This window comes from Lytechinus variegatus, chromosome 11, assembly GCF_018143015.1.
Source record: "Lytechinus variegatus isolate NC3 chromosome 11, Lvar_3.0, whole genome shotgun sequence".
Lineage (NCBI taxonomy): Eukaryota > Metazoa > Echinodermata > Echinoidea > Temnopleuroida > Toxopneustidae > Lytechinus > Lytechinus variegatus.
The window spans coordinates 35497518-35510511 of NC_054750.1; the positions used below are offsets into that span (position 1 = coordinate 35497518).

At 34.5% G+C, this 12994-nt stretch overlaps 1 protein-coding gene across 1 annotated transcript in view; it reads left to right on the plus strand.

The window, feature by feature from the left end:
- The first annotated feature begins 2805 nt into the window (after window positions 1-2805).
- The window catches only part of LOC121424036 (disabled homolog 2-like), a 32950-nt gene continuing 22761 nt past the window's right edge, over window positions 2806-12994 (plus strand). The window contains exon 1 of the mRNA XM_041619611.1: window positions 2806-2937. The gene's annotated coding sequence lies outside the window, so the exon portion shown is untranslated. The remainder of the gene's footprint in view (window positions 2938-12994) is intronic.

Below are 12994 nucleotides of genomic sequence, written 5' to 3' on the forward strand. Positions count from 1 at the left end.
TCAAGGTCTTAATATAAAACATTTCCTGTCCATGATTACGTTCGCATCAGCGGATTGGTGAGATATATCTGCTCTTCATGAATTCCTAAGATCAGTCCTTAAAATGTCCCTATTTCTGATCTGAATATCAAAAATTTTCGCGCTCGCATTATTTGATTAATGAGCTGTGTATGTTAACACTCATGATTACAATGACTACAAGTGCTTCCTTAAAATGTTTCTATTAGGTCAGTATACCTGACAACTGACCGCGCTTCGCGAGCTAAGCGACTCAAAATGTTTGCTGGTGCCCCCCCCCCATGCCGCGCCCAAAGGTACACCACTGTTCTGAAGATCTTGAAACGGCTTGATAATATTTGATGATATTCATATTTCTAAATTAATTAATTTGGGCTGCAACGACTTTGAAATATGCATGATTCCAACCAGGAGCGGATCCAAGATTTTTTCAGGATGGGGGGGGGGGGGAATTTTGTACACTAAAAAATTAACAAGCCCCCCCCCCATAAAAAAGGTGATTTAGGTCAGGAATAAAATGAAAAGCTACAAAAAAGCTATGTACTACAAAATGGATGTAATTTTCTTCCAGGTAAAATTTGACCAAAATAAATAAATCAAGTATTCACTACAAAATGAAGGTCAATTCGTTCCAGGAAAATATGATAAGCAAACAAAATAAAATAAAAAAGGTCCTCACTTGAGTATGAACGACATATTCCCCTTACAAACTGATTCCAATTTTCCAAGTTTCAAATATAGCTAGCCCGACAAAAAAGCGTATCATTTAATGATTAACATGAAAGTTATATTGTCATATAAAAGTTTTATTTGCAAGGTTTTTGTCTCACCTGCATAGCAGAGTGAGACTATAGGCGCCGCTTTTTCCGACGGCGACGGCGGCGGCGTCAACATCAAATCTTAACCTGAAGTTAAGTTTTTGAAATGACATCCTAACTTAAAAAGTATATGGGCCTAGTTCATGAAACTTGGCCATAAGGTTAATCAAGTATTAGTAAAGATCTTATTGGAGTTTCATGTCACATGACCAAGGTCAAAGGTCATTTAGGGTCAATGAACTTAGACCCTGTTAGGGGAATCAACATCAAAATCTTAACCTCAGGTTAAGTTTTTGAAATGTCATCATAACTTAGAAAATATATAGACCTAGTTCATTAAACTTGGACATAAGGTTAATCAAGTATCACCAAACATCCTGCATGAGTTTCACGTCACATGACCAAGGTCAAAAGTCATTTAGGGCCAATGAACTTTGGACGATTGGGGGTATTTGTTGAATTACAATCAAAACTTTAAAAGTTTTTGGATCTTATTCATGAAACTTGGACATAATAGTAATCAAGAATCACTGAACATCCTGTACAAGTTTCAGGTCACATGATCAAGGTCAAAGGTCATTTAGGGTCAATGAACTTTGGCCGAATTCGCTACTTTTTGTTGAATTACCATCATAACTTTAAAAGTATGTTGGTCTAGTTCATAAAACTTTATAAGAGTAATCAATATTTATCACTGAACATCCTGTGCGCATTTTAGGTCACATGACCAGGGTCAAAGGTCAATGAACGTTGGCCATAATGGGGTATATCTGTTGAATTACCATCATAACTTTGCAAGTTTATTGATCTGACTTTTGAAACTTAGACATAAGAGTAATCAAGTATATCCTGTGCAAGTTTCAGGTCACATGATCAAGGTCAAGGGTCATGTGAGATCAATGAACTTTGGCCGCATTGGGGGTATTAGTTGAATTACCATCCTATCTCTGTAAGTGTATTGGTCAAATTCAAACGTGGAAATAAGAGTAACCAAGTATCACTGAACATCTTCTGTGAGTTACAGTAGTTTTCAAAGTCAGCACTGCTGCTATATTGAATCGCGTGATGCAGGTGAGACGGGCCAGAGGCATTCCACTTGTTATAAAAATGAAGTGAATATAAAACAATTCTATTCCAATCATATATATTTGATACCGCTCATTTCACATTATTTCCATTTTTTTTTGTATTTCATTCAAGTCTTTTACGGATAAAAAGACAATGCATATAAGACAGCAACATCGAATACATAACAAATTCCAAGTTAGATAGAAATGAAAAGAATGCCTGCTAAAAGTCAAGTATTAGTCTCCACACTTGCGCCAACACATCAAATTTCAAATTCAAGAAAACAGATTTTTAAAAACAATATACCAGAAAAAAATCTTAAAGAAAGGGGTTAAGCAGATATACCAGTCATTTTAGCCCAAATTTAACCAAACTTGGAACAAATTGCAACATAATTTTTTTCACCATGATGCATTTCTGTAAGGTCCCTAGGACAACATACTTAAAGTCCCAAACTATCCGAATAGGGGAAAGACATCTAATTTGCATAATCCAAGATGGCTGCCAAAATCAATTGATTTGCCTTATGCCTTATATTTTTTGCATAGATAATGTGAAAATCTTAAAATGAATACACAATTCACGATGATTAAAATATTATATATCGATTGCAATCGTTTTCGGGACTGTCCGGTTAATATTTTTCGAAAAATGTGAGAATTTATGCCAAAATTTTCATGTTTTCTGTAAAATATTTGCATGTACGTTGATATCTTTCTTTTTGATCAATAGCATAAACAATTAATGCAAAATATCAGCATTCGACAGGAAAGGGGATATATCAAGGAGAAAATTGATATGCTTCATGACAGCTCCAGAATTGAGGAGCTGGCCAGAGAGTGGTCGAGTGCCATCTCTCGACTTCTTTCAGTTAATGTTTATGTGTACTGTGTATGCGATATGCCTGCTGCCGCTGAGCAGCAGCAGCTAGCGCAGGCGGCCTGCTTGATCTTTGACTTGGAGGATTCATGTCGATGGTAGCACGTTCTGGTCCCGAGATTACGCCCACCGGAGGTCAAATATATCAGAAAGAGTAAGTAAATCATTGTCTATATACCTTTGATGATTAGAGACATCATTTTGCCACGTTTTCTTGTTTGCATTTTTTTAATGTGAGTGAGAACATGTGGAATTCATTCTTGTTGGTGTTTCAGAGATTTTTTCTTGCGGTATGATCGCGAATGATGAATGAATGAAATTGGTTGGAGGACGTCCCCTTTGCCTTGGTCGCGGCGGAGCAGCTAGAGAGCAAGGGGAGGGTCCAATCTGAAACGACCGAGTGCTGCGATTATCATGCCGGGTGAGCTGTAAATGAGGCAAAGCTCGCTCGACAGCACTCATTCAGTGAACAAGGTTATGATACTTCTTCTTCTGGAAACAGTACAGTCCACCGTCTGGTGCATATCATAACCTTGTTCATTGAATGAGTGGTCTGGTGTATTGTCGTACTGGTGAAGTGCTGCGTGCAAGTGTATGGTCATTATCTGATAGAAAATTACTTGTCTTAGGCCTACAGCGTGCAAGTAAAATAATTAAAAACAACCACCGTTATTAACAGAGCTGGGTCTTTTGTACCTCTTGTTTAAAGATGTATAGAGAGGTACAATTAACTGTGCTTTGGGGGAGGGAGTTCCAAAGTCTTATCGAATCTGGGAAGATCGAAGAAGCTCCTCTGGTAGACAAGTGTTTTGGCAAAGGGAACAAGGATCTTCTGAGAATGACCTTTTTTTCTCTGTTACTCCCCCTGTGTGGTGTATTATGAAGTATGTATTAAACTTCCTGTTATCCTTTCAGTCATTCACCCTCACTTGTTTACAAACTCCCCCAATGTCATCTAAGTCTAAGAATTCCTAACCCCCCAATACAATTTAACTGCTAAGCCTTGACCATAAAAAGACCAACCCTCCAGCCCCAGTCACTTGCACCATGCTTGCACAGAGCATCACCACACCCCTTATACCAGAGAAAGTTTGATAGACAGTTACCTGTAGACCAATCAGATCAAGTTTAGATCACAGTCACTCCCACCTGAAATAGTTACACCCCAAAACTAATGAAATAAGACTTCTTGATTATTAGAGAATATAGAATACCAACCATGAAATACTAGACCGACACTCATCCATATGGACTGACTGACTTCAAGACTTAGTTGTCCATCGATCCAGTATAATTTTTAGCTTCACTCTGAATCTTAATCTTATACTTCGAAACTATTTCATTCATCGTCTCCCGATATATCTGAATCTTTGTGTACTTCGAACTGTAGCTGAATATTGATGATTAAATACTTTGTGATTTTGAACTGCATAAGTTTTTCCAAAGTTTCCTCATTAAGCTTCCCCTCCAATAATCACCGATCCGATCTCAAGATAACATGAGGTTGGCAATGCTTGGCTTATTTTCTCTTTTTCTTCAGGACATATGCTTGATATTTTGACACTGTCAGGTTCCATTACAGCTATTCATGATATAACTTGGCTCTTAAGTAAATTTGATTCTTTAAATTAATTTTTCTTAATTAAAAATAGAGATTAAAAAACTACAATTGTCTTACCATATTACTTTCCACCAATAGAGGGCGTACACAAAAATATGCCCAAAATTCAAGTTTTTGAGCGCTAGGGTGAATAAAAAAATTACCCCCAAGTTACTAATGAAAAATGAATTGCAACTGTATGGAAATTAGTATTTTTGGATACAAAAGTGATATTCTAATGATTTTTTAAATTGTGTGCTGTGTACAGCATTGGCATCTATCTGTAGATTCCCCTTGTGCAGGCAGGATGGTAATGAATCCTTGGGTTGCTCGACAGGTGCAGGTACGTGTGTGAATGGTCAGTTACATGTAAGCCTTTCGGTCGTATAGTTCAGAAATTTTTTGGTTAGACACATTTTGTGCCCCATTATTAAGTTTTCTTTACCGTGGATTAGCAAAAACCGAGTCTATGGTCTCTGAGCTCAGCTGAGTCTTTTCTTTCCTCAAGAGTCAGAATTTGACAGGAAGATTTTTCAGTCTAGGTCAGAAACATACCCAGGGCATGAGACATTTGTAGAGTAAAAATAAAGTGAGGATGATAAGGTTACTATAGCGACCACTAGAATCCCATGTCATAGATGTTTGTATGTAAAATCATAAAGTACCCGTCAATCACGCTACATTTTCAATTTCTGTTGGCTTTTATGTTCAGGGCGACCAGACGTCCCGTATTTCCCGGGATTGTCCCGTATTTTGCTCCTTTGTTCCGGCGTCCCGACAAACCCTTCCCTATTTCAGAATATTGAACAAAATAATGAATACATAGAAAGGTGAGAATTTTCATCAAAATTTAATTACCAACAGATGATGAAGCAGAGACAATGTTATAAAATCGATTACTGTAAACTGAAATTGTAAGTTCTGCAGTGATTTTCTTGCTACCATTATCTATTGCAATCAAATATATTTGTTTCGATCTACACACAAACACACAGGCATGTACATGAAGGAACTAAGCAGATTGTCAATGGTGCAAACAATCTCACAATGTAAGCAGTTTTTCCACCAATATAAGCACAAAATCGGCAGGAAATTTTTATAATTATATTATGAATTCTCAGATTACTGATTTGGATCATTTGGTGATGTAGTCGGAGGAGCAAGTTATTGAATTTTCAGCTTTCGTTGTGAGTCTTGTTGTGATTGGTGCAAACTTGTAATGGGATGAGAGCTAGATGCCTGTGAGTGATGCCACAATGTTTCATCTACAGTAAATGATGCCATGATGTTTCATCTGAATTTCAAGTTTTACAATCCGTCACTTTTGAAATTTTATAATTTCTTAAACACTTTTTTAGAAAAAAAATCATTTCTAAAACATTTCTATAGTTTTCTAGCAATGTTTGAAATTTGAATTATAAAAAAAATATATATTTTGGAGTAATTTCTGATGCTGTTCTGTGCATTTTGAGGAAAAATATGTTTTCTGTGATTTTTTTGTTTGAAAAGTCACTTTCAAAAGGCCGTTTTTGTGCATTATGTTTGGTTTCTGCAATTGCAGAAAATCATTGTCATGTCCCTACATAATAGCAGGTATAAGCGACAACAAGAGAAAGGTTATCAATATCACTAAGTGGCAAAAAACAAGCAATTAGTGATAAGGAGGTTATTGATAATACATGTAGCACTATAAGTATGGCATCAAATTATTTGGGAGGAGAGGACATACTCATCCAGGTCAAAAAATTATCATTAGGTGTACATGACTGCTGTATTTCCTTAAATTGGGGATTTGTGAGGAGTCATTGTCAAGGTTTTTTATATACTCACAAGGTAGAACATGAATTCACTGTCAGGTATGGACAATTTTTACTGTACTACATTTGTACATCTACATTGTACATCTATGATTGAAGTTATTGAACCATGATCCATCAGTGAATCTCTCTTTGAGCTTCTGTCCTTGCTTTACCTCAATATTGATTGTCCTTGTCTTTCTGTTGACATTTATTCTTCTCTTCTTTATCTATTCCATTTGTGGGAAGAGTTAAAATAAAAGAAAATGGATCTATGATAGCTTTCTAGTGGAAGACATGCGATAGACAGATATTGAACATTATGAAGGAGAAATAATTGTCAAAAATGTTGCATGTAATGTTAAAATTATGTAATTGTAACAAGTATATATTTTGCTGAATAACTTGGTAGAAGAGTCCCTACACAATATTTACTAACTTTTGTGAAAAATACACTTGGCAAAAAAGTTCTTAGACACTTACAAAAGTTAAAATATTCCATTTGATTAAAGGCAAATTATTGTATGTCAATATGACCAGACAATATTCCTCTTCCAGTATGACATGAAATTTTCATGTGAACAGTCATGCATGGGTGGTTAAATGCTTTTAATAAAAATAGCAATGTCAGTAAAAGAAACTTTGTTGACATACAATAATTTGCCTTTAATATCTATATGGAATATTTTAACTTTTATAAGTGTACAAGAACTTTTTTTGCAGAGTGTATACTACATGTAGTATTCATCTGCCAAACTTCAAAGTCACACATTGCTGCAGCAGTACACAATGTAAAATTGTCTGGTTTCAAAGTTCACTGGAGATATTAAAGTTCTTTGAAATATTTGAAGGCAGAACCAAACCCCTTTTCAAGTCCTCAACTACTTGATTCTGGTTAGGTTTATAAGTTACCCATTATGCAACACTCAGAACAGTGTAGTCTTCTATTTAGACTCACCTGAATGATAACATGTAATTCACTATTCAATACATTCATAATAATAATTAGTAACAAAAGCAAGTTCTTTCCTCTCAAAAACATTTTAGGTTGTTTGTGATTTTATCCAAGTAAGATTAAAAGTTTATTAATCTCAAAAGGTGTCCTTCAATTCTAGCTATTTCAGTGTTGGTCGATTTGCTCCCCTTTGAATTTCTACAGGTCTTTCCTGCTTCCATATCAATGTCTGCTTGCTTAAGCATGATATTCCTGAATTCATTCCAATGTTCTTTGTAGCAAATTTTGCTTACAATTTGTAGCATGCATTTCGAACATTAAAATAACCTCTCTAAAAATTGCATACTAGTATTAGGATAGGTATGTAACAGTTCCTGCCACTAATGATAGAAATCAATCACACTAGAAAAAGGGAATTTGGAATTGAATTAATATCTGAAAATGACAATACCCTTGCTCACTCATTCATAATAATAATAATAATAATAGACATTTGTATAGCGCCATCTATAGATCTAGAAACAATCTATTCTGAGGTGAATTGTTTTTTATCATTATTACCCCGGCTTTTATAGCTAGAGCTGCCTTTTAACACTCATACATTTAAGGAATTAATCATGCCGGGTACTCATTCACCTCACCTAGGTCAAGTGCAGCACAGTGTGGATAATTTTCTTGCTGCAGGAAAACAATGCCATGGCTAGGATTCGAACCCATGTCCCTGTGATTGGAAGACGAGAGTCAGAACCACTAGACCACGATGCGCCCACATTATACATGTACATGTACATGATTGTATTAAACATCAATTTTCTTCACTTTTACACAAAAATGTGTATTCAGTGGCTCTTATCATCAGGCTTGGCTTGAAAGGTTTGCCTTTTAGCCATTATGCTGTCTTGTGTTGTTTTCTTTGTCTTTTTCAAAATATGATGGATATTGATTTTTTATTTTCTTTTTTAGGGGGTGGGGGTGACTTAGGGCCTACATGTTCTAGTTTTTATTTTTATTATTACAGGCAGTAGTGCAAATAATATACCTTGAATCTGTGATGAATTTATTCATATCATATTAGATACATGTATTTTTAGGTTTTCATATAAAATGTCAGTAATATGTTTAAAAAATTGAAAACAACTTTCTTGAATAATCATCCTGAAATTCATGTCTCTCAATCCAGGGTAAGAAGTGTGATTTGTGTTCTATTTGACAATGCTAAAAGTGATAAAGCATTTACTAGAAAAGCTAGAATTGGTCATAGCCTAGCCCTATGGAGTCATAAAATGTGCATTAACCTTTGTCCACTATGCCATGAATGTAAGGGAGAGAAGGCTCAGTGTACACTATGCAATGCAATGAAATTTTTTAAAATGAATTGTAATTTGCAACAGTTACGAAAGTTTCAAGAATAAAAATTATTTTCTTTGAAGTTCTTCTGCATGATGTTAGGAATTATAAAAATCAGAATTCTGCTTACTAGCAAGCCCTGTAGTTAGATTAAAGTCCAAATGGGCTTCAAGTCTCAATAACAGTGGTCCTGGTGTTGATCCCAGAGCACACGATTCACTGTGATCCAAATTTCAAAGAAATATATTCCAACCAATAGAATGTTGATGAAAATAATAAAGGTATTCAAGTATTGTACTTCTGACAGTGATGATACTATTTAAAATAAACTTAATAATAATGAAAACAATATGATAATAACCAAATGAAATAAAACAATAATATTAACAATAATAACAATAATATAGTAAAACATCAATAAAAGCAGTTATACAAATAAACAATATTAATGACGAGGAATATAAAGACCAAATTCATGTATAATAATAAAATTAATAATTATAGAGTAACTCGCTTGTTCATATGTTTACCTGTTTACATGATTTATTTACTTATTTTGACTATGGAATATAAGAATTTATTACGAACCAAGACCTTCGCTATACATGTATATGATATATTATTCTGTTCTCTTTTCTATCTTGTATTATGTTCTATATTGTATGTCCTGCCTTGGCAGTAATAAGCCAGGACCTGGGGGCCGTTTCATAAAGCTGTTCGTAAGTTAAGAGTGACTTTAAGAACGACTGGTGATCCTTTCTTACGCGCTAAACCATCGCCTATGGTGTATACCATTTACCAAAAGAAAGGATCACCAGTCGTTCTTAAAGTCGTTCTTATCTTACGAACAGCTTTATGAAACACCCACCTGGGCTTTACTTCCTTTGTTAATTGTGTTTGTAAACTACAATGTAATCATTTTATTTTATATGTCATCTGATCCTTTATGAATATTGAAATAAAGTGATACAAAATCAAAAATAGGATAAGTCATAAGAGTTTGGAATAGTGGTATGATGGTTCTACCACTATTCAGAACTCTATACGCTTCTGGATTGGCAACCAATGTTGTAGCTTTTGGAGAATTAGTGAAATGTGTTGATATTTTGACGTGCTAGTTAAAAACCTGGCAGTTGTATTTCTGAGCATACTGAAGTTTACTAAAATTGCGTAAGGTTATATTAAAAAGAAGAGCGTTTCCAATATCTAATCGAGATAGTACAAATGAGTGTATAAGCATGGTGGCCTGCCAGGTTCCCATTCACCTCACCTGGGTTGAGTGCAGCACAATGTGGATACATTTCTTGCCAAAGGAAGTCATGCCATAGTTGGATTTGAACCCACGACCCTCTTTTCACAGAACTGTACAAGACTGATCCACTAGGCCACAAAGCTCCATACATGTACATTCTTCAGTTCATGTATGTTTCACCATGGACCCTAACCCAGAGGGCTCCCGACCGCTACGCGGCCGGGAGCCCTCTGGGTTACATGGACCCTAGAGTCACATATTGAGTCCTTATCAAAGCTTTTAAAAGTCGTGGTAAGGGGGGGGATGCAGGCTCAGGGTCTTCTGACTTTGAGGCTTACATGTACAAGTAGTACATCAGCAGACATCAACAAGGCATTTTATAATTTGATTTCTGAATTGCATCATTTGGTTTTGCTCATGATTTTCCCTTTTGGTAAAAAAGCTTTGAGAGAGGAGGATCCTGGATGTTTCCTAGGAAATTAATTTGCTGATGTCACCAGAGTTCAGTGTGATGGTGTTTGATTTCTCTCCAGCTATTTCAGCAGTGAATCAATGTTGAGAATCAAATTCTAGGAGTCATAGGTGACAGTGAGAGGAAGGCAGCAGCAACATTGCATTTTGGAAGTCTCTCTATAATCTTTGTTTAGCTCTCACTGTAATTGTCATCCTTCTTGGTCATAGTTATATTTATCATTTACATCACCAAGTACACATCTGTGCTATATGATCTGCATTCATCTTGATTGGGATACATGCATTGATTGTGTTTTCATTGTGTGAAGGGAGTGTATAATGAAAAGTAAGTTCTACTTACCGTTTCATGTTTGTTAAGAATAATTTACATGTAGTCCGTTTGTGTTTTCAAAATTATGCATGTGGCATTGTATATTTCCACTGAAGTCACATAAAGGAGTTTCATTTAAACGTAATTGTTCGAAGAGAAAACTTTGCAGATACCTACACATACATGTACATTTTTTTTTTTTACATTGAGACTGGAGGACAAATTTTTCATAAAACTATTGTGCCTTTGGACAAAGAGTACTCATTAGAATTCAGGCAGAAACAGACTTGTCTATTTCAAAGGGGGAGAGTTGTACCTCTATGACATCTTGGTTGCATTGTCATTGAGAGGATCTTCATAACATTAGTGATTTTGCTTTTCATATTCTCATAATTTTCCTAAAGAAATTTGGCCACTGCCCAAATGTTCTCAACTTTTCATTTGTCTTAATATTCTTACAAACCTATTCCAATAATTTTATTCTGTAATAAAGTGCTAAATACTGTGTAGATCAAGGACTTACATGTACTCCATGATTAATCTCACAAGTAGGTACATAGGTGTTTTGGTATACCATTGGTCTATTATATACACATAAAGTGGGAGGTGTCCCCAGATATTGTTTTATGGTGGTAATAAAGTTCAGAAAATAATCAAAAGAATATTGTTTACTTTGGAAAATAACTGTTTTTAGAGGCTGATAGAGCCCAAATAAACAGTCATTTTGTATTGTACTTGTGCAATGAAAATATTAAGAATCATACTTCATTTTGTGCAGGTAAAATTTACAAGAAAATTACTATCATTTAAGATCGATTCTGAAATGCGTTTCTATAATTTTCTACATGTACATCAAATTTACTTGCACCACGGCATGGAGCCACAGTACTAGTAGCTCAATGCATTTGTTGCACTTTTTTTAATGTTGGAAATTGCACCAATTGCTGAAACACCAGACGTTTAGTGCGCAATGATGATAAACAGTAGATTGTGTAGGTTAAATCTTTGTTTTGCTCTTGATAAGAATAAGCTGTATGTATCTAGTGAAAAATCAATAGGTTGATTGAGCACTGTTTACATGGTAAAGTTCACTTTCAAGATGATGGCATAACAATTTTATACAATGATTTGGAAATTTAGCATTGATTATTTGTTTTGCAAATAATTTAATGGTACCTAAAGAAAAAGGATCACCTTGATCTTTTCACCTTGCTATTTAAAAAATATAAAATACTTTGACAAGTTTGTATAGAAGTTCTGTTAAGATTAAAAATAGGCAACAATTTGTGCTAAGAAATCAACTTCAAAATGAAATGAGTGAATATATTGTTTCAAAACTTTAATATTCTTGTACATATTGATGCGAATTGACGAGAATTACTTGTACAGGATATTATTGATAGCAATAATTTTAAGGCAGTATTGCATAAATTTATTTTACAGGCGTTAAAGAATATTACAATGTTTCAACTAATACCCCGCGTTCCAACTAACCCTGATCTCCCCTACATGTAAAATGCAAAATTTCACCTTATAAAAAACTTATTTTATAATTTTGATGTACTCTATTACTATACCTTTAGCCTTATACGTTTTAAATACAAAGTCTTTCACTTTCAAAAAATTGATTAAATAATATTGCAAAAAGTTGTCACATTACACTTGTCCTTTTTGCAGTTAGGGCATCGGGGGGGGGGGGGGGGGGGCTCAAATAATTGTCATTGTATGATTTTGTTGTTGTATAATTATAATTTTTTATATACATGTACTGTATATCTTTGTTTACTTAACTTTCTTTGAAATCTTTTACAATGTTTTTTTACCATACATTTGTAGCTTTTTTTATTTTTGGCTAAATGCCGACAAAGCTATCGGTAATAAACTATGAGACACAACAATGTGCAAATGAGAGAACTATTAAATGATATCCCTCTCACAATTTTTATATTTTTTCTTTCTCGCTAGTTTTTGCATGTGAAATTACTTTTTTTCATTTTCATATACCCTTTTTACACACACTAAAATTTCCTTAAAGGGGAAGTTCACCCTGAAGAAAACTTTGTTATAAAAATAGCAGAAAAAATAGTAAAAATTATTGGTGAAGGTTTGAGGAAAATCCGTTAAAGAGTAAGAAAGTTATTAGAGTTTAAAATTCTGGATTTGTGACGTCATAAACGAGCAGCTGCCCCATGTGTTATGTAATATAAAATGTATGAAATTCAAATTTTGTATGGTTCCTGATGACTTAATTTTATTTTCTTTTCATGATCGGGTGTGAAAAGATTTGTCTATTGATATACAAAAGTTACAGTGAAAACCATTTTCAATTTTCTGAGAAAACGACATTTCATTGATTTTTTACCATTCGCTATGTAGGAATGCTGCTCGCATATGACGTCACAAATCAAATAATTGAAATTCTAATAACTTTTTAATTATTTGATGAATTTTTCTCAAACCTTCGGCAATATTTTTTA